Genomic DNA, 20,339 nt, shown 5'->3' with positions numbered 1-20,339 from the left:
ACATGGCTGTGTTGGTGAATATGACGCTATACAAATATAATAGAGAATAAGACATGGTCTAGAAGACACTGAGAACACCCAGAATTATCTTCATATAATAAAGATGTGGTTTCCAGGTCCTCAGCCACAGAGAGACTCAGTCTATACACTTATTGAGAGGCCTAACTCCTTAGCTTTTGGCACAGTCTTCGTATCTGTCTGGAAAAGTTTTTGAGCTAAAGGGACATGAGGAATACAGCCCACTTTTGTGAGTGTCTTCAGCATCATCAGAACAGCTTTTTAGTGTATATGCTAAAAATAAAGAAATCACTCAGTTTTAGTCTTGTGCCTTTGCTCCTTGCTGCCATCAGTTGTGGGATTGCTTCAGGGCAACAAGCAGCATTTCACCTAGTTACTAGACAAAGTGTCCTATCATAGGAAATTTTATAAAGACTAAAATTATTTTCCTATGTTAGTGAAAGGCACACTGAGCAGAGAACTGCACACTATGTAAAAGGTCCAGAGGAGGAGTAAATCTTGTTTTTCCTTCTGATGGTGGTGATGGTCTTTGCAAAACCTACCTCATCACTTCCATCTCAGATCACGGATGAAGATTCAACTAAGTTCTGAACAGGGATGAAAGCTAGTCTTCTTTCTACGAGTCCCCAAGCTCTCCAGAGGAGATGAGTAATGTTTTTGTTCTAGTAAGCTACTGTGCATATCATCTCTCATATATTCCGTTCTTTTGTTTCTGCATCATACAGATAGAGCAAGGAGCAGTGAGAGTGGGAGGACACTAAAATGAATGGTTTGGAGACAGTAGTCATCAAGTCTGAAATAATGGTAAAATTATCATATTTTCTACACCAAACTTAAATATTAGGGTCAAAATCCTGGCAAGTGGAAAGGATGGCAATCTTCCCTCTTTCTTTTAGCTTCATAGCTTTAGCTATGAGTAGATCTGAGCTGTGTGTGTGATGAGACAGAAAAAGCTCACAATATAGCAAAATCATCAGCTAAACTAGTGATTTCAGAATATTAATTAACCCTTCTTAGCCTGGACACTCTCCCAGACCTAAAAAAACCATTTCTATTAGAGGCAGTAGTGCCTCAAATGCCTCAGTAAAAGTCTGCATTATTGGGGTCCTTCTTCCTTATGAGGAAGTTACTACCTCAGCCAATATTACTCAATATCCATATACAAAAGCATAAGCAAGGAACATTTATTTTCCTTAGGATGTGACTTTTCCAAGTCTCTTATATCTTTTTTAAATACTGAAATGTTTGCTTGTGTAAGTCATCAGTTTATTGCTAAATGAAAACTGCCTATTAATATAAAAGAGAACTTGCTTATACTTAATAATTTATTTATTTTTTTTTCATAAGCAGTGCAAGGCAGTGGAAAAACAAACAACCCCTCTCCCCCTTCCCAAAGGATATATAGAAAAGAAAAAGAAAAAAATGGCTAACTCCACAATAAACCAGTCTAGCTATATGTGTATTAGGTTATTTTTTGTGTTTGCCTCAGAATATAAATATTATAATAGGCCATGATTTGTTCTCTCCACCCTTGTCTGCAGCTAAGAAGATAGAAGCACTATATCTACTATGGCAACAGAAAGCTGTGTTTGCTCTGGATAATCTCCATGAAAACTCCTGCTGTTGCCTCCACAGTTTCAAGCCCAGTGTGTGGAAAGGCTGTTGGCTAATTGTAGTTCTGTCTTATCCTGTTCTTCTCAGAGCAAAGGCTGTCTCTTTGATGGGCTGGTTTAAACCCTGGCAGCTGCTATTATCTTGTGTGTGTGCGATCCTGCAGCCATGACTGCAGGAAAATTTAGGGTTTCATAAGGAAAGTTTTATTCTTGTGATTCTTGTGTTTTCCAAAACAATGATTAGAAACAGTCTTGCCCTGCTAAGGGCTAGATTTTAGTATTGTTTAAGAATCCAGTGACATAAATAGTCCCCATAATCCCACACAGTTTATTAACTGAAAGATAGCAATATAAGCAATCAGGACATGGATCTTATCTGCTCCTGTCTTTCCATCTCCCTTCTCTGTTGCTCCACTCCCACAAATCTGAGCTTTCTAGAAGCTTCCTCCATATATTGCATAATCTATTCTTTCATTTGATGCTTCCAGAAACTTGATCCAAGAATAAAAGCATGACGTGAAGATTTTCCTGTTACTTAAACACCATACCTCTCCTTCTTCCACTGTGGTTCCATTTTATTCCCTTTATTTTCCTTCATGACCTGTGGACAAAGTAGTTTCATTGCTTGTGTATCATTACTTTCATTCATGGAAATATTGCAATATTTGCAGGATATATAAAAAAATCTATCATGGAAAAGGCAAATGTTCCTTGTGACTCCCTTGAATCTGGAAAGCGATAGCCTCAGGCAATAGAATGCCTTTGTTCAAGGCTTCTCTTAAGGGGGAAAACTATTTCATAATAAAGAAAAATAATAAAATATCATAAATTATGCCTCTTCTTTAGCATTAGGAATTAAAATTAGCCCTTTTCAATTACGTTTTCCATCCTGGACCTTTCTCTTTCAGGGAGGTATTATAACTGGAAGAACTGGATTTCGTGTAATTTTTATTCTGAAGAAATTCTACAGAGAATGCATTTTCTACCTCTTAAGTTTCCTATATTCTGGTTGTAGTTCTCACTCAGGAAACTGAAGGCATTAATTCATTGATCTTAGTCTATACCTACAGGAGAATTAAGTTATTATTAGACTTAGACTGGTTTGACTGGGAGACAATTCTCCTCCTCTCTCCTTCACCACCTACTTAATGCTGAATTTGTGCTCCTGTGCGGAAACAACTTGTGATTCCTGAAGAGCAGAAGAGACATGGCAGTGGTTAAAACAACTAGCTGGAAGAGGTAAATGTTGGGGTTTAGTCTTGGTTTCTGGTATTGCTTTTTAGTTTATTCACTGCAAAATATGTAGATTAGCATAAGAAAAAAAAAAAAAGATTATATTTCTGTTTGAATATCATCTTAGTTTCTTGTAGTATCGTTCAGGTACTTGAAGAGAAATTTTGTTTGGTTTAATCTGAGCAGGAGGAACAAATTGGTTCTCTTTGTTTAGTTCTCCCCTGACATCATGAAATGTATATGGCTCTGCCAGTCCACAGTTTCAACAGAAAGACTGAAAGGCAAATACTAGACCTGAGAGATGAAGACATTTTCTAAAGATATTGTTTTAACCTAGGCCAAAAAGTGTGTTAACTACATGCCAACCACAGTTTAAGCAGCCTTCAGGATAGCCAATTGTTCAGAGGAGGGTTATGGGTCTAGAGGAAGGCACAAAGATGATCAGAGAGCTGGAGCACCTCTCCTGTGAGGCTGAGAGAGTTGGGGATGTTCAGCCTGTAGAAGAGAAGTCTCCAGGTTGACTTTATTGCAGCTTTTCAACACTTAAAGGGGGCTTATAAAAAAATGGAGAATAACTTTTTCCTCGGATAAACAATGACAGGACAAGGTGGGATGGTTTTAAACTAAAAGAGGGGAGATTTAGGTATGATTTTAGGAGGAAATTCTTCACTCAGAGAATGGTGAGGCACTGTAACAGGTTGCAGTGGATGCAACCTTCTTCTTAACAGAGAAGCTGTGGATGCCCCATCCCTGGAGGTGTTCGAGGCCAGGTTGGAAGAGGCCCTGGGCAACCTGGTCTGGTGGAAGGTGTCCCTTCCCATGGCAGGGGGGTTGGAACTGGATGGTCTTTGAGATCCCTTCCAACCCAGGCCATTCTATGATTCCGTGATTGTTAGGTACCATCACATCCTGCTTATTGAGGAACTTGGGAGCCATGTAAGAGGACAGAGTGAGCTGAAAGGCAATTCTTAATGGCAACAAGAAGAGGGGAAATTTGCTCAAGCAAGCAAAGCTGAGCCTCTAGAGATCAAAACATTTTTGGTGATGTAATTCAGCTTTTTGTTTGTTTTCTTTAGGAACTGTGGGGAGAGGGGTAGGGTGTATGGGACAGAAATATTTGCTTTAGAACAGTCATTGTCTATGAGTGGTGGTGCCTTAAGAATTATGGCAGGATAATTTTCTAAGGGTACATGTAGTAGCAGGTATACTTAGATTCAGAAATTGCAAATTGTAGCTATCAATCTCTATAAGTGTAAGATTAGATACAATAGCTATTGATAAGATAAGTACTGTTTGAGTTGGCCTTCTCAGAAACTCAGGGACCATTGTAACCTGTACCATCTGAAATTAGCAACCACAAATAAAAATAGGAAGAGGCAGCAACATGTGCTGGCAAATGGAAAAAGGACTTGGGTACAGCAAGTGCTATAAAGTCACAAGCCTTGCTAAGTAAAGATTTGGTAAAGTCTGTATCACTGTGACTTTACTGTTGCTAAGAAGTTGGTTAGATTGTGCTGTGCAGTTAACATGAGCCAAGTATAAGATTAATTTCATGTGACCCTAAAATATCATATAGTCCATTGTTCTTTTTCTTGCAAGAGGCTCAATGACTCCAACACCTTTCTTGACAGGTGTTTGCCAGGTCCTGAAGACAACTTTAGGAAGTGCAATGACCACCTTAGTAAACCTACTCCCAACTCCCTGCTCCCAGCTCCCAACTCTCCCTGTTTTTCCTCTGAGGTTTAAATTTCCTCTTTTACAATTTCAGACCATTACTTCTTCTTCTGTGCAAGATGAACACAGAGAACAAATTACTATAATCTTTGGAACAGCCTTTTATGTATTTTAATTTTTTAAAAAACTATTCATACATTCGAAGCCAGTCAGATTTTTATTGCTGTGAAAAATAATCCCCAATCTCTCATTCTTTCCTACTTTCCAGAATTTGATTTCTGTTGTTGCACATTTCTAGACTTTCTCCTTTTATTCACGTTTTTATTAAAAGTGTGGTGCCCTGAACTTGCCACTTATCTAGTCTTGTCTTGCTAACATTGGGCAAAGCATAACGGTCATTTAATATCTCTTTCACAGCAAATAAATAAATAAAAAGCTCATAAATCTGAAAGAGTGATATTTAAGAAAGTATTCAATAGAACTTAACAAATCAATAGGCTGTATGTATTTACTTCCTAAGAATGGAAACCTGCTTAAATATACCATTTTTCCTATTATGCTAAATAAGGCATTTATCTCCAAATATTACTAAATTCTATAACTTATTTTGTTTTAAATTAGTTATGAAAGAAAGGAATAAGCTTTTTGTTGAAAACAACTCTAAACAATTTATCTTGTTCAGCATATTCTACTAAACATTCAAAGCAATTTGTAAATCGTAATCGTGACTATTGCTCTCAGAAAAGATTAACAGTGGACTAATACAATGAGAAAATCATAATCTGATTCTAAACAGGCCATATTTATCTGCTTTCTTTGAAAGGATTATAGCTTTAGCAATTATAGCTCTAATTTATGGTGCCATGGCTGAAAACTTGAAACTTGCTGAAGTCTTCTACTTGTATCATCAAGATTGCCACCTAAAATTAACTACATTAATTTTCCTTTTTTTGCATTGAATATTCTAGAAAATTGCCATTGTAATCTTTTACTATCACACAGTAGGCAAAAAGGAAACAAAGTATCACTTGAGCTAAAGAAACCTGTTGCTTTCATGTGAAGTGGACCAACTACCATGCTTGCTCGATTTTAAAAATAGACAAGTATGAAAAAAATAGTAAAAGCCTAAAAATTAATCCAAGTATAAGTCGCTGTGAATTAGAAACTATTAATGAGGTGGCAAGCTCCTTTAATTCTATCCATAATAGAGGAGAATGCTAAAGAGGAAGCGAGACAAATGTTAAAGAGGAAGCGAGACATTAGGAGGTTTACTGTATATTACAGAAATGAGTGAGTATGCTTACAGGTAACACTAGGCTTCCCATTTCATAGAATAGATGAGACAGCAGTGATGCAGGGTTTAATTTATCTGTATCAGTATTGCTCTGATTCCTCACTGACATCTGTAGCACTAAGTAGATACCCTGTTAAAACAAAAAACAATAATAACAATAAACAAGATAATTAATGGTTCTGTAGTGGGGTAATATATACAAAAACCTACACATCTGTACTCTGTGTATATAGATAATTTTAAAGGTCTATACTTATCTATAAATAGTTCAATAAGCATATATAAAATGGTGAAATAATCCCTGAACCAGAATGATGGTGTACTTACATGACTTCATCCAGGTTTTTCCAGCAAACAGCTGTTATTAGACAATCTTTTAATGTCCCTTCTAACCCAAACCATTCAATGATTCTATGATTTAAATTCAAAATCATTATGTTTGTGTGGTATGATGGCTTCGTATTCTCAGAATGGAAAATCCTTTATTTGTTTTAAGAGAATTGCTTCACAGATCTGTTCTATGGCATAGTCTTACAAATAGGGTTAGCTCAGGAAAGAGCTGATAAACTCCAGGAGATATAGCTAGCTTTTTAATTAACTTTATTGCTGAAGAAAATTTGATGGGGAGCTGTGTCCTGCCATGAGCATTCCTTGGGAAGGAGGACAGAGGAAACTGTGCTAACAGAAAAGGCTTTGGAGTAGATGGTGTTTATTGTTTTCTCAGATGATATTGTTTAACATTTCTCAGAAGTGCAGTTCTCAGGAAATTATAGCATCTAGGAATACATTTCAAGCAAGAGAGGAAAGAAGGGCAAACAGCTGACCATATAATCCAACTGGGATTTGCTGCAAGAATAAGATGGGTAAAGCATATCAAACGATTAAGCTATGACTTGTACAGTGCCATTGGCTTTTCTGTCTAAGGAAAATGATTCCAGTTTATAATACATTGTCCTAGAAACACTGATATAAATAACCACTAGTAATCACTTATAGTTCAGAATTCATTGTGGTATTTGTGGTATAGAGATTGTGTGCAAGAATAAGTGTAGGTAAGTTTGGAAGTATATGAAATCTCTAGCAAGTTCAGCTGAGAAATTAGTTTTTAGCTGGGGATTCAACTAAAGCCTCTTAGTTTAAATCATGCATAAAAGAGCTGTAAACATCAAACACTCACAGCCCAGATAAGAGCCTCTGATTGTTCAGGTGTGAATTTTGATTCACTTATACTCTTCCACTGTGAAGTTTTCCTTTGCTTCAGATGGAGAAATCTCATGTATTACCAAAATAAATAAATAAATAAATAAATAAATAATAATAATAATAAAATCATATTTGATTGTTTCATGCAACAGCATTTTCTGACTTAATGTTTTATTGAGAAATTCTTAATCAAGCCTATACAGCCTTTCACGTCTCTAATGCAGCTCAGCTTCCAACTGTGCAAGCCTGTCATATACTTGGGCCTGTTTGCATCAGAGCAGCCCTTAGCAGGGCAAGACTGTTTGAAGTGCTTGCAATAAACAAAAAGAAGATAATATCTTAATCTAAACACTATATGTGTGCATTTTATAGATGGGTACTCTTTTGCTAAATATAAATTAATTATAAGCAGCAGTTTAAAGATCATAGATAACTTTATTTTTTATTCTGCTTTTCTTCCACTTCCATTCAAGTGGTATACTCCCTGGTTTCAAACAGCAGATACAATTAAAAAAGCCTTGGTAACCATTTGATAGGGGAACTAGGAAATGGCACTTCATGTGAAGCAGTAAGGCTGTCTTCATGGGTGATATGGTTAAAAGATTTCTGTTTCAGAACAACCTTTGGAATCTGCTCTGCCAATTCTTAAAATAGGAGTAGTAATTTTTAGCTAGTTGAATTATTTCCTTATTATCTATTTAATTATTTCCATTTACACATAAAGTATGTTAAGACTATAGCAATGAAACTTCATGAATGAAATAAAGAAAAATATGCAGAAAATCTTAAGTGCAAATAAATCCTATAACTTAAAATTATATGATTTCCTCTCTTACTCAGTAACAATCTTATCCCAAGGGAAACCTCAACAACTTTTCTGAACCCTTGGAAGTTCATTGTCTTCTTTCTAATACTCCTACTAGCTTGGCTAAGATCCTCAGTGCTTGTCTTACCATTAGAGGTGTAATTTCAACCCAAACAACATCCCCTATTTTCTGAATGCTGACTTCAGATTGTCTCAGCTTTTATCTTGCTTTAATTGAAAATGGGGTGCAGAGACAGTTTTTTGTTTCTTCTGATATTCATGACTTATCCTGGAGTATTCAGTTCTTCCTCAGAGTCACCTTCTTGGTAGGATGTCTTTTGCATTTCTGCTTCAGCCAGTTCCTCTCTGCCTTCAATGACATCATAGAAATAGTAAAATCCTCCTTTCACAATTTTCACACACCACACCACTCACCACAGGAAAAAAGCGAGTGTTAGCCAACAGTTCTGCTAAGCAAATGGTATGTTGCTGGCTTTTGATCAAGACCACATATGACACATTAGCCAGACATAATACAGGCTGAATAAGCAGGCACTCAGACTAAGCTTCCTTCCCTGAAGCTATCAAGTTGCTGGATTGTTGTTGTTTCCCAATGTTTTCATGCTGACAGCAGAGCACATGGTCACAGTTTGACATTCATAATCCAGAGGTTATCAGACTCACCTTGGCCTTGCTGTGTGAGTTTATTGCTGTCACTTACTGATAGAATTGAATAATTATGTCACCTATGTGTTTAAGTCAGGAATGTGACTAGGCGCCTTGCTGAACAAAGACCTGGATAGATCTGCTCTTTGAAGACAGGGTTCTCCTATAAGGTAATACTCCCTCAATACTAATAGACCATCTGTGAATTACTGAGATAAAAGCATTATTTGCACAGGGGAGGAGAAAACTTCCTTTGCTCCTACTGCTGGCAGAGCACCAGGCTCTGGACACTATTTATATCACAATGAGCCAGAAACAGAAGTAGCTTCTCTCCCAGCTTCCTCCTTTCTGATTCATCCCTCACATATCTGCAGCCAGCACAGAAGCTTTGAGGGAAAATAGAAGGAGAGTGCTTAATACCCAGTGTTCTAAAAACTATGGACAAAAGGAGTTACACATGATCCCCGGTGAGACAGCTGTCTGATGGAACATCTCAGGATCATATGAAATCATGTCCTCTCAGGACAGACTTTTTTCTCTTCCACAGAGATTTTGATCTTTGCTATTTAGCTTCTATAAAGAAAAAATATAATTTACTTTTATTAAAATGCATTTAATACAAAAGTACAAAAGTAATTCTAAATATACTTTAAATAACCCCCACAAAAATTTGCTTTCTGCTGTTTGTGACATTGGAATTTGAAAATATTTTCTACAGAGTACCTTTTTTAAGTTTGTAGAACAGTTCAGGATTTATTTATTTAATTATTTTTCCCCTGAGCAGAACAGCTATTCATTGAAATAAAGCTTATTATCTTGACAATTCTTCTGAAGACCCATAGTCCCTATTATTACAAGAAATTGCCATCAGGAGACTGAAATTCAGTACAAATTTCTGGAGATCATAAGCCTGCAACATTAATCTAGCGCTGTCTATATATGTATGAAATGTGTGACAGTGTCTTTCATAAACAAAGTTAATCTTGCTAATTCATTTACTCCTTTTAATATACTTCATTTATCCAGAAGTAAATCCCAAGCCCTACATTTCTGAAGAACTGAAATGTGTGAACATATCTGGTCTTGCACAGTTTAATGATTCTATCTTTATATTCATTGAATATATATGAAGTAAAATAAACCAATATGAAAAAGGATAAGAAATCTGGTCAAGGATTATCTGACTTTTATTAGACACAAGGTGAATGGCAAGTTTTCTGTTCCCTAGTTAGAGGACTGCAATTTTAAGCTTACGATTCTGTTACAATATACAATATACGATATTACTTTTTCTTTTCTGTGATTATTCAGCAATGTTCATTTTACATCAGCTCTTTTGATGATGATCTTATTATTTAGCTCTTTCATTCAAAAGTGCACTTCAGTGTGTGCTGTGTGTGAGAGGGCAGTGGGGTAAACTCAGACCCATGAAAACTTTGGAACAGATTTGTTGGGGACGTCTAAAATTCTTCTATAAACATTGTTTTTGTTTGGTTTTGTTTGTTTGTTTTGTTTTGTCTTTCTACTCTATTATGACAAATATGAGTGTTTTCTGTAGACAATGTATTCAATTATTATTATTGTTGTTGTTGTTGTTATCATTATTCCTGGTTTTAATCCAAATTTAATTGAAATAAACAATGTTGATTAAAAAAAAAAAAGGCTAACTACATTCAAAATATCAATTCATGACGCACTCATCTACTCAAAGTAAAGTCTGTGTGTTTAGCTTCTCTGAAGAACAGACTTTCCAAATACCAAAGTTGTTTTGAAAAGTGATTTATGAAGAATTCTATTTTATATACTTAAGAAAATCTTAGCCCACTGTTGCATCTTCATGATACACAGAATATGACTTAATTACTTCTCTTTGTATAATTTCTTCTGGAATTGTTAGTATTACTAACAATAAGTTTATCTAAGGATTTTGTCTGACATGCCAGAGAACTCAGATGTTTAGGTGTATTAATCCTTCAGTAAAAACAGAGTCACAGAACAGATATTAGATATGTCCTTTCTTCTGATTTTCCTGGCCTTGAAATTGAAATAATAATTGTAATGATGAACAGATATACCCTCAAGTTTCTTGAACAGGGATGTCTCAGTAATATTTCCTATCTTCTTGACCAGGGTAAATATCTCAGTTAAATCTGGACTCCACTTTTCTTCCCCTCTGCTCTGCTTCTCTTCCTTCATAAGTTTTAATTTCCTTATTTATTTTATTTATTTGCATTTATTTAATGCAAAATATTTATTTTTAGATATAATAGAGTTATTTTGCATTAAATGGAGCCAGGCATTGCTATAGCTAAACTGAGCCTCCAGGGCAAACTGTAGAGTTTACCGGTTTGATGTCCTAGTGTTTCAATGTTTCAATAACCTTCCAGGGTAATGGAGACCCTGAGCCTGTAATACCAGAAAAAAAAATAAAAAAATAAAAATCAATAAACCCAAATCAACGGAAGTTAAATTCTATTTTTTTGCTGTTCATAAACCTGCCAAATTCTCTTTGCAGAGACTATAAAAGCCATAAAATAATCCTCTCCTTTAATTCTCCCTTTACCCTTAAGTCCGGCAGGGAGTTTGCAGTTGTACAGTATTCTCAGATACAATTTCAGGTTGCTCACAGAAACTGTGTTAAGGTTGTCACAGCAACCCAAGGCAAGATTTACCTTGCCTTTGAAGACTCTAGATTCAAACCAAGCATTATTTTCAAATGAGGGGAGGCTAAACTTTGTGGAACTTTGTAAAAGCCACATGCCTATTAATTCATTCTGTTGCTATTGACCTTCTTCACTCTAAGTGCTCAAAATCAGCAATTTCACTATAGCTAATGTAATGACTTAGTTGGTTGGCTGCAAATAATATTTACTCAGCTGGATGAAATGCACAGCTCAAAGACAAAATTAGTTTGTGAAATGTTATCTAAAGATACTTTCTTACTCCCTAGATGTTTGATACAGAAGCAGAGACTAATGAATCCCAAAGGCCAGACTCCCAGTCTGTTATTCTTCTTTCCTACCTCAATTAATGACTTTTTCTTCCAGTTTATTTTTAGAGCTTATAAAACCCAGCAATGCAGACATTTTTTTCATGTTCCATAGAGAACAGGAGAATAGAAAAAGCATTATAGCTCTTTGTATTTTGCTTCAAATAAAACAAAACAAAAACACAGTTATTTTTAAGTTATGGTGTTAACGTCAGAAAGCTCTGTTGCTCTTTCTTATTTATCTTTCTTTATCTGTTTTTTAGGTACATGTTCTTAGGACTGATTCTCACCCAGTTTCAGCTAGAGTTGTTCACAGGCAGGATTAGAAATGAATGGGAAAGGTTCTTTGAGCTGTGTAATGGAGCTCTGTTGTAAATGAGAACATGATCCTCTGTTATGGTATAGATGACTTTATCTCAGAAAGAAAATCCATATAAAGAAATCCAGAATAGTACAGATGGCAGGTTTTTCAAATGAAATCTATTTTTCTCTCTAAAAGTCCTCATGTCTTTACTAGTTTAAAAACAGAAACTGTCACCACCACATTTCTTTACCCTGAAAAGCACTTTAATTTCCTTTTCCTGGGGAGAGGGTTGATTGGAGATATTGACTTTCTGCTACACAGTGATTAAATCACTAATACATGCAAGAGGGAAATGTATCTATCCTTATGCATATAAATATATGCTTTCTTTAACTCAAAGCTGGCACTTCAATGTTTATTTCAGTTTTAGTAGGTTTCCTTATTGTCTGTTTTGACCTCTTTCACATCATTTATTGCAAGCATAGCATTGTCCCCTCCACATTATCCATCAATCCACTGTTCAGAACAGTCAATTGCTGATCTGAAAGAGCCTAAAGTAATTTATCTTGTGTAAACTAGCCGAGAAGAGTTTTTCAATGACAGATGGTGAGTCTTTATATATATATTTAAAAATATTTATTTATTTATTTATTTATTTATTATTTAATTCTAGAATTTCCTTTTGCAGTTAGGTTGTAGCAGGGAACAAGAAATTTTATTTTCCTCTGGAAGTATGAACATTGTTATTTGTCTTTCTCTTCTATTATGACAAGATATGAATATTTTGTGTAGATGATGCATTTTTTTCCCATTATCTCAGAATTTTCTCTCTAGTTATGAAATGTGCTTCCTGTGAAATTCATACACTTCAGTTTTTCATGAGCTCCAGGGACCTTCTACCTAAAAGTAATGTTGCTTGGCATCTCCTCCTAGTTAATCTTTTCTATGTCAGTGAATGTAGTTTTCTTTCAAACACTTATTCATACAATAAATAAATTACTCAAATGTGCAGATTACTCATAAGTTTTGTCTTTTGTACACCTATGCTCTGCATCTGCTTTTCCATGTTAAGAGAAATTTAAGAGGTTTCTGTTTCATGATCCATATGATATCTTTCATGATATTTATACTGGAATAAGACCACAGTGGTATCTGGAGAGCTACTGAGATGTGATCTTAATGAGATATCAGAATTGGTTCTAAATAAGAAGGAATTATTCTGTTTTCTTCTCTTCAGAATATATTTTTTTTTCTTTTCTTTTCTTTCTTCTTTCTTTCTTTCTTTCTTTCTTTCTTTCTTTCTTTCTTTCTTTCTTTCTTTCTTTCTTTCTTTCTTTCTTTCTTTCTTTTTAAATGAAGTGTTTATGCACAGACTGGAAAGGAATGAATACAAATCTGCATTCTTCCATCCTTTGAATTTGAATGAGAAATAAAGTTGTAATTATTGGAAATCTTCACCTGTACCATGTAATTTGCAAAGTTTTAAAGAGTAAACAGATTATTGTATGCATCCAAAATCTTGATCATAAGGATTAATACTTGAGAAGATGAAAGGAACTGTCTAGCTATAAGGCTTTGGGTTAATCTCACATTTAATATAAAAGGGAGAGAGCTGGTTTCTTATTTAAAGAAAAGCAAAGTAAGTAATGCAATCTATAAATACTTTCAGTCATAACAGTACATGAAACTTTTTTGATTACTGTTACTGCAAATAATCTCAATGTTAAATCCAATTTGTAATCTGATAAACCCTATATTAAAAATAGTTAGATTTTAGACCTGCAGTTCTGACTGAAAGTCTGTTTTAACATCTCACCATTTGGTTAATTAGAAAATTTTCCTCATTTCCAGGCTGAATATATTCATGGATACTTCCATTTGTTTTTCTGAGGTAATCTAGTAAGTTAAATATCTCCTAATGGCAAGATCTCCTCTCAATGCTTGCTTTGTATTTTTTAAGATCTTATTTCCTCCCATTTTAATTTTAATTTTAATTTTAATTTTTATTTTTATTTTTATTTTTATTTTTATTTTTATTTTTATTTTTATTTTTATTTTTATTTTTATTATTTTTTATTTTTATTTTTTGATTTTAATTCTATTTTTTTTATTTTAATTTTATTGAGTTTTGTAATAAGCAAACAAACTAGGCTGCTTTATATTGTCACTATAAATGATACCCTTGTGCAAAACCTGATATCTACCTTTCTTGTTGTTGTTGTGACCAATTTGAAGAGCAGAGATATGTGAGCAGTTTTTAATTAAATAGCTTGAATGTGGGTAGCAAACTTGACAGTGACTTAGCCCATACTGAACTGTTTATTGTTGGAGTTGGGCTGTTGACAGTATGCAGGCTTTCTAGGTTAAAGCTAGTATTTCTATGGAGCACTGTGACTGTAGTTCAGCAATATCTTCGGACTCTCATAAGATCCATGTTGTTCCTCTGAGCAACCTACAAGCTCTTTCTTAATACTGGTATAATTTGGGTAAATCTTCTTGAAAATTAGTGTCCAGAGTGTCAAAAAATATCCCCCAAAAGTACAGATAAAATGAAAATAATGTGCTCATTGAAGATACTTTTGCTGTGCTTCTCCATTTTCATGGCCACATCCTAACTTTTACTTTGTCATCTATTACTTTTGTCTATCTATTACCAATATATCACCAATATATCAACTATAGTTTAAAGCAAAAATCCTTAGGAATATACTCATGGGTTTTCATTATTGCATTAATAAATTTGATGATACTTCTGTTGCTCACGTCCTTGAGGTTATCCAGGTCTCTCTTGCTCATTCTTACTCTACATTGGCAGGCAGCTTTCTTTTACTGGCAGATTTCATTAGCAGCTTCCCAAACTTCATGTTGCAGTCAGTAATGAAAAATTAAGCTGTTGTAAGAACATAAGAAATACTTCACCGAGTCAGACCAGTCGTCCATCTAGCCCAGAGCTGTGCCTCCAGCAGTGGCAGGATGAGATAACATTTAGGGAGCCCATGTGCCTGTGGACCATAGAATCCTATAATCCTAGAATGGCCTGGGATGGAAGGAACATCAAGGATCATCTAGTTCCAACCCCCTGCTATAGGCAGGGACACCACCCACTAGATCAGGTTGCTCAGGGCGTCATCTAACCTGGTCTTGAACACCTCCAGGGATGGGGCATCCGCAACGTCTCTGGGCAACCTTTTGGTACTAAAACTAGTTCCTCAAGTGAATCTCCTTCCAGGAAGATCCCATTCCTATCCAATGCAGTGCAAGTCCTCTAATCTTTCAGTTCTTCTATACAGTTTATATTTAGTTAATTTTTTTCCAACTAATATTTCCCACGCAGCACTATCAGCCATCAGCACAGTTTGAGTAAATGCTTCCCTATTCCAGTTTATTTGCATGTGCTAACATACATGCCTCTAATCCCACACAGAATGTTTTAGTGTCCAAATTCCATGAGGAACTTTATAAATGAGTGCCTTCCTTTTACTCACAGCCCAAGGCAAATATTGTGTATTCCCCTTCCACTTTAACTTAATAAAAGAAGACCCCCTTTCCCTAAGAGATATAGAATAGTAAAGATTATGGAATAATCTAAAGAGATATGGAATAGTAAAGTTACAAGGAGATCTGAGAGCTGCACCTTAGGAAACCACAATAGATGTCCTGTGGGCCTAGCCCATTTTTAGATGTTTAAACCAAAAATAGAACTTGGTCTCTGGTACCGCAATCTCTCCTGAGTAATCTTTCCTGTTGCAGGATCTTTTAATCAATTTCAGTACATAAGAAATGAACAGAGAATCTCCAATGTGGTTAAAAATCAGAGCTAGTCCTTAGAGAGAGATGACAAAGCAGTCTAGCCTCTCTGGAGAAGATTGCCCCTTGTCACTGAGGAAATCTGTGACTGTGTGAGAGTCACAGAGATTACTGACAGTAATTAATTTGTGTGTGTGTGTGTTTGCTTCATGCTTTGCTCTAATTTATGTGGGATTATGGCATTCTTTTCTACTTATTCACAATGTTTTATGATTAAGATTAAATAGAAGTTTCCTATAGAAGTATAGTTTTTAAGGTTCTGCCAAGCCAGGCCAAATGCCTATGTGTCATAAACACAGCTGGTCAGCACACAGGTCAGCAGAAGGCATTCCTGTTGATCTAGCTCCAGTTCATTAATACCAGCAAATTTATCCTCCTCTTTTTTCCTTTTTTTTTTTTTTTTTTTTTTTTTTCCCATCAACTTTAACATTAAGCACACTCTGAAGTAACAGCACAGCAGAAGTAACATTATGCAGCTTCAGATACCTGGGTTGTTGTTGTTTTTTTGTTTGGTTGTTGTGTTTGTTTTTGTTGTTGTTGTTTGTTTGTTTGTTTTTTAAGTCTCTGTCCAACAGGTTTGGCATAGAAACAGTTAATCAAATCAAAGTGACCATATCTAGATGACCTTTAATCTCATTCTTACTGCAGAGTATCCCTGTGCAGTCCTCCCTTTTCTTTTATTATTTGCTTATTATGCAAAGAGCTGGACACATTAGACAACATCACTCATAAAATCATTGTGATGTGATTGTTTCCAGTGCTTCACCTGGAAAGTTGCATTCATTTAACTCACTTCTCAGATGGTTAGAAGCAATTTTAAAGTTTTTATTTCATTTTGTTTTGTTTTGTTTTGTTTTATTTTATTTTATTTTATTTTATTTTATTTTATTTTATTTTATTTTATTTATTATTTTTATTTTGGTAAAATGCCAATGGCAGTTGCACATCTGCAGCAAACTGGATGTATTTTAGAATTGAACTTGCTTCATGACATGTAGTTCAATATTATTCCACAATCAACTTGTAGGGTTTCAATCTTCTGTTAATTCCAGCAGAATGGAAGAAACTTCAGTTCAGTTAAGGTTTAGTAAAATAACGCTATACATTTAATACAATGAAGTCATACAGTTCTTCCTGTAAAATATTCTGTACCTCTGAAATCATGGTAATGATGTTTTTGACTCTGTCTGTGTGACACAGAGTGATGCCCAGAGAATCCTGGGCTGCATAGTTGGTTTTGTTTTAAAATTCATCACAATATTTCACTCAGTCTAGTAGTTGCCATTCATCACTATTTTTGTCTTCTTTTGAACCATTTCCTTACTGACCTCACAATTTTCCTAATTTTCTGTAGTATAAGTAAGAATTCTCTATATAAAATTTTATGTTATGCCTGGCCAAATGCCAAACATAAGTGCAGTTTTCCATCTCTCACTACACTAGATACTCACTTATCTCTTCAAATGCAGCAGATTGATCTGACGTGACTGATCTCTGGTAAACCCACATAACATTTAGAGATCCCAGTTTTGATGCTCAGATTTCTGATTTATGGGGAGAAAGAGATTGCCATACATAAAATGATAGTGAGTAATCACAACACACTTAGAGCTGATGTGGGTGATATTGTGGTGGTAGTGTTGTCCCTACACTTGCAGAGACTTAGTTCTAGGAAGATTACTTGATGAACAGGGAACAATTTCTCTCTCGCATTTGTCTTTGCATATGAGATGAGATCACAGAGATTACATGGTAGATACTGGGATAAAAGATTGACATGAGCTTAAAAATATATTTAAAAGGGATTTATAGGTGAGGATTTTGCCCTGAATATCAGCCTGAAATACAATGACTCAGCATTACTTGAGAGAAGTTATGCAGCCTCCAGCATCCCTTTGTTAGTTGATATGTTTTTCTGTAGGGACAGGTTTTAGCAGCTGAATATTTCTGAATCTTGGTCTATACCATAACTGGTATGCAACAGTTGCATGTTATTCCTAAAAATGTCTTCAATATACTCATAGAAAACACGCCTCTTTTCTTTATCCTGCAGTATCTCCACATTTCAGAATTTACACCCTATAATAGCAGCACATATCTTAAAATATATATATATATTTAAAATGTAACATTTTCTTTAAAACTCTTTTTTTTTTTTTTTTCTCTGTTCTTGCACCATATGGTTTCACTCACATCAGAATATCCATCAGCTTCATACCATTATTGTTACTATTAATCTCACTTAAAATAAGAGTTAAAACTGACATTTGATTCACATATCTAACCTTCTTCTAAAGAGATAACATTTATCAGTTCATATTACAGCTAATCACTGTATATGGCCTTCTTCAACAGAATGGCGTTTTGTGGCAGTTACTATAGTTATCCTTATACAAAAGCTTTTTTTTTTTTTTTTTTTTTTTTTTTTTCCTCCTTGTGGAGTCTTGTTTTCCCTAATTAGTCTTCATTAATTTTAAAAAGGAGATTAATGTTGTGTATGTGAGGGCTCAGCTGTGCCTGTATGAGGCAGTTAGAAAGGGGTATGGTAATTGCCTGTTCTTTCTGTCTCACTGCTGCTAAAGGGGAAAAGAAATGAAACAATAACTTCTAATATCTGATTACAGGAAGTTCTTGATGCCTACATTCGATTTTGCTGCATTGAATCTTCATTAACCCAGTATCTGTTCTCATACTCTGAGTCTGGCATAGAAAAAATTGAATATATTTCTTTATGAAGCAACTTGAGTTGTGGTTAAAATCCTTCCAGGGACAGACTGAATCTGTCTCTGCTATCATCCATTTGGATTTAGATTCCTAGAAGAACCTAGGCACAGCATTTTTCAGTTTCTATATACATTTGAAAGAGCTGGGGGTATATATGTGTAGATTTAGGGTAAATTGAAAATGATCCCAAGAAGCACATCTTGTGAACTAATGGTTTTAGGACAAATGCTACAGTTGTAACTAGAATATGCAATGCTTATCATCTTGATTCTCCACTCTCTTGCAACTATATATATATATTATTAAATGATGAAGTATCAGGTTAGCCTTTTGCCTTTTCACTGAATGCCTCTGCTTTATCTGTATGATTACATCTGTGTTAGATTTGCCACATGAATGTTTGTTACTGTGTGGTTTCTTCTTATGTCATAGTAGGCTTTCCATCTCTGCTGCACCCAAAATCTGAAATGCATTACAAAGAACACCCATTTTATATGGATTACCTTTCAGCTGAACCTTTCTGCAGTAAAAATGACTGAATTGTAAATTGTGATACAGTCTCTCTCTGTTATTTAGGCCATTTTTTTCTTAGGGACTTCTAATTCTCTGTACTTTTGTTTTGGAAGGGGGAGGGAAGTAGGAGGTTGCACTGCAGATTCTGTTTTGCCATGGGGCTCATCACACAAAAATCAAGTGGGTGATTTCAGTACAAAGCTATTTGATTATGCAACATTAAATCATGTAACAACACAATTGCTTCAAATTCATGGAATTATTTTAATTATCTCAGAGTAATGCTTGCCTTTAAAAAAATTAAAACAAAAACAACAAACTTTTTTAATGTTCTCATCTATTATCTGATTATTTTCCCTAGGCACTCTGGAGTCCATTGTCTCTTGAAATGGCTGTGACTACAACATTAGCATCAATGAGAACTGAGATTCAGAATTTTCATAAGGCTCAGCCAAGGAATACAAAAGAGGTGGTATTGTGATTAAACTACAAAAAAGTCACAAAATGTGACAGGAAAAAGCAGCCAGTACTAGCTTCTGCAGTATTTTCTCTGATGATTTGTTAACTGAATGAGGCTAGAAATTTAGCTATCTATGCAAAGCTGAAATTTCAGTGAGAAACCATAAAACTTGTTTTGCTGTTTTGTTTATTTTTGATTTTCCCTGGGAAAATAATAAAAAAGAAAAGGAAATTCCAGGAGATTACCTAAACCAACTGTGATACACATTCTGTGGGGAGAGAGAATTTAGCATACAGACAGCTGTATTTCTTTAATTTCTATGGGAAATTACACTCTGATCTGAAGAAATATTTTGTGGAGTGAACTTTCAACCAAAAAGGATTGTTCTTGTGAAAAGTTTTTACTATTAGGGTAATTTTTTTTTTCCTTAACTCACTCCCTACCCAAAACCCAATCCTTCAAAAAACAATGTTCAGCACCTTCACACTTTGAGTGAGATGGATTTTTTTTAGAGCTCCTTGTACCATCTTCATTAAAACATGTAAATGTATACTTCTACATCAGTGGTGCTATATTCTACAGCTGAACATCCTAATATGTTATAGAAGAGATCCTTATGTACAACAATATATGGAGCTAAAACTACCAGTGATTTGTAATTGATGTTAATAACATAATGCCACAATATATCACAGAAAATAAGCCAACTGAAACTATCACAACAAGCACCCACAAGCACCACCATTTATTAAGCTAACATTTCTCATTGACTACCCCATGTATAAAAATGCATATTTGAATGTCAAAAAAACATTCCATCAGTTATCAGGGATTTTCTTCCAAGTATTTGAAAGCCTGTGACATTACAAAAATGTATCATATTTTATCAACACTATTACAGTTTCTTGCAGATGACTGTGAAAAGACCACTGTATAGCTAGCGGCTACCAAATATTGCTTTCTGTATCATAAGTCACAGTAATTCTAAATAATGATGACATTTGGCTTTGGAATAAGTTTTTCCTTTGGTGACCTG

At 34.9% G+C, this 20,339-nt stretch overlaps 1 long non-coding RNA gene across 2 annotated transcripts in view; it reads left to right on the top strand.

Moving 5' to 3' along the window:
* The window catches only part of LOC311424851, a 38,803-nt gene extending 19,459 nt beyond the window's left edge, over nt 1–19,344 (top strand). For both annotated transcript variants that reach the window (XR_014686211.1, XR_014686212.1), the window contains exon 5: nt 19,205–19,344. This is a non-coding gene — a long non-coding RNA (uncharacterized lncRNA). The remainder of the gene's footprint in view (nt 1–19,204) is intronic.
* The last annotated feature ends 995 nt before the right edge of the window (nt 19,345–20,339 follow it).

This window comes from Aythya ferina (assembly GCF_964211825.1).
Source record: "Aythya ferina genome assembly, chromosome: 1".
NCBI classification, from domain to species: Eukaryota; Metazoa; Chordata; class Aves; order Anseriformes; family Anatidae; genus Aythya; species Aythya ferina.
This window is presented reverse-complemented; position numbering and strand designations above follow the sequence as displayed.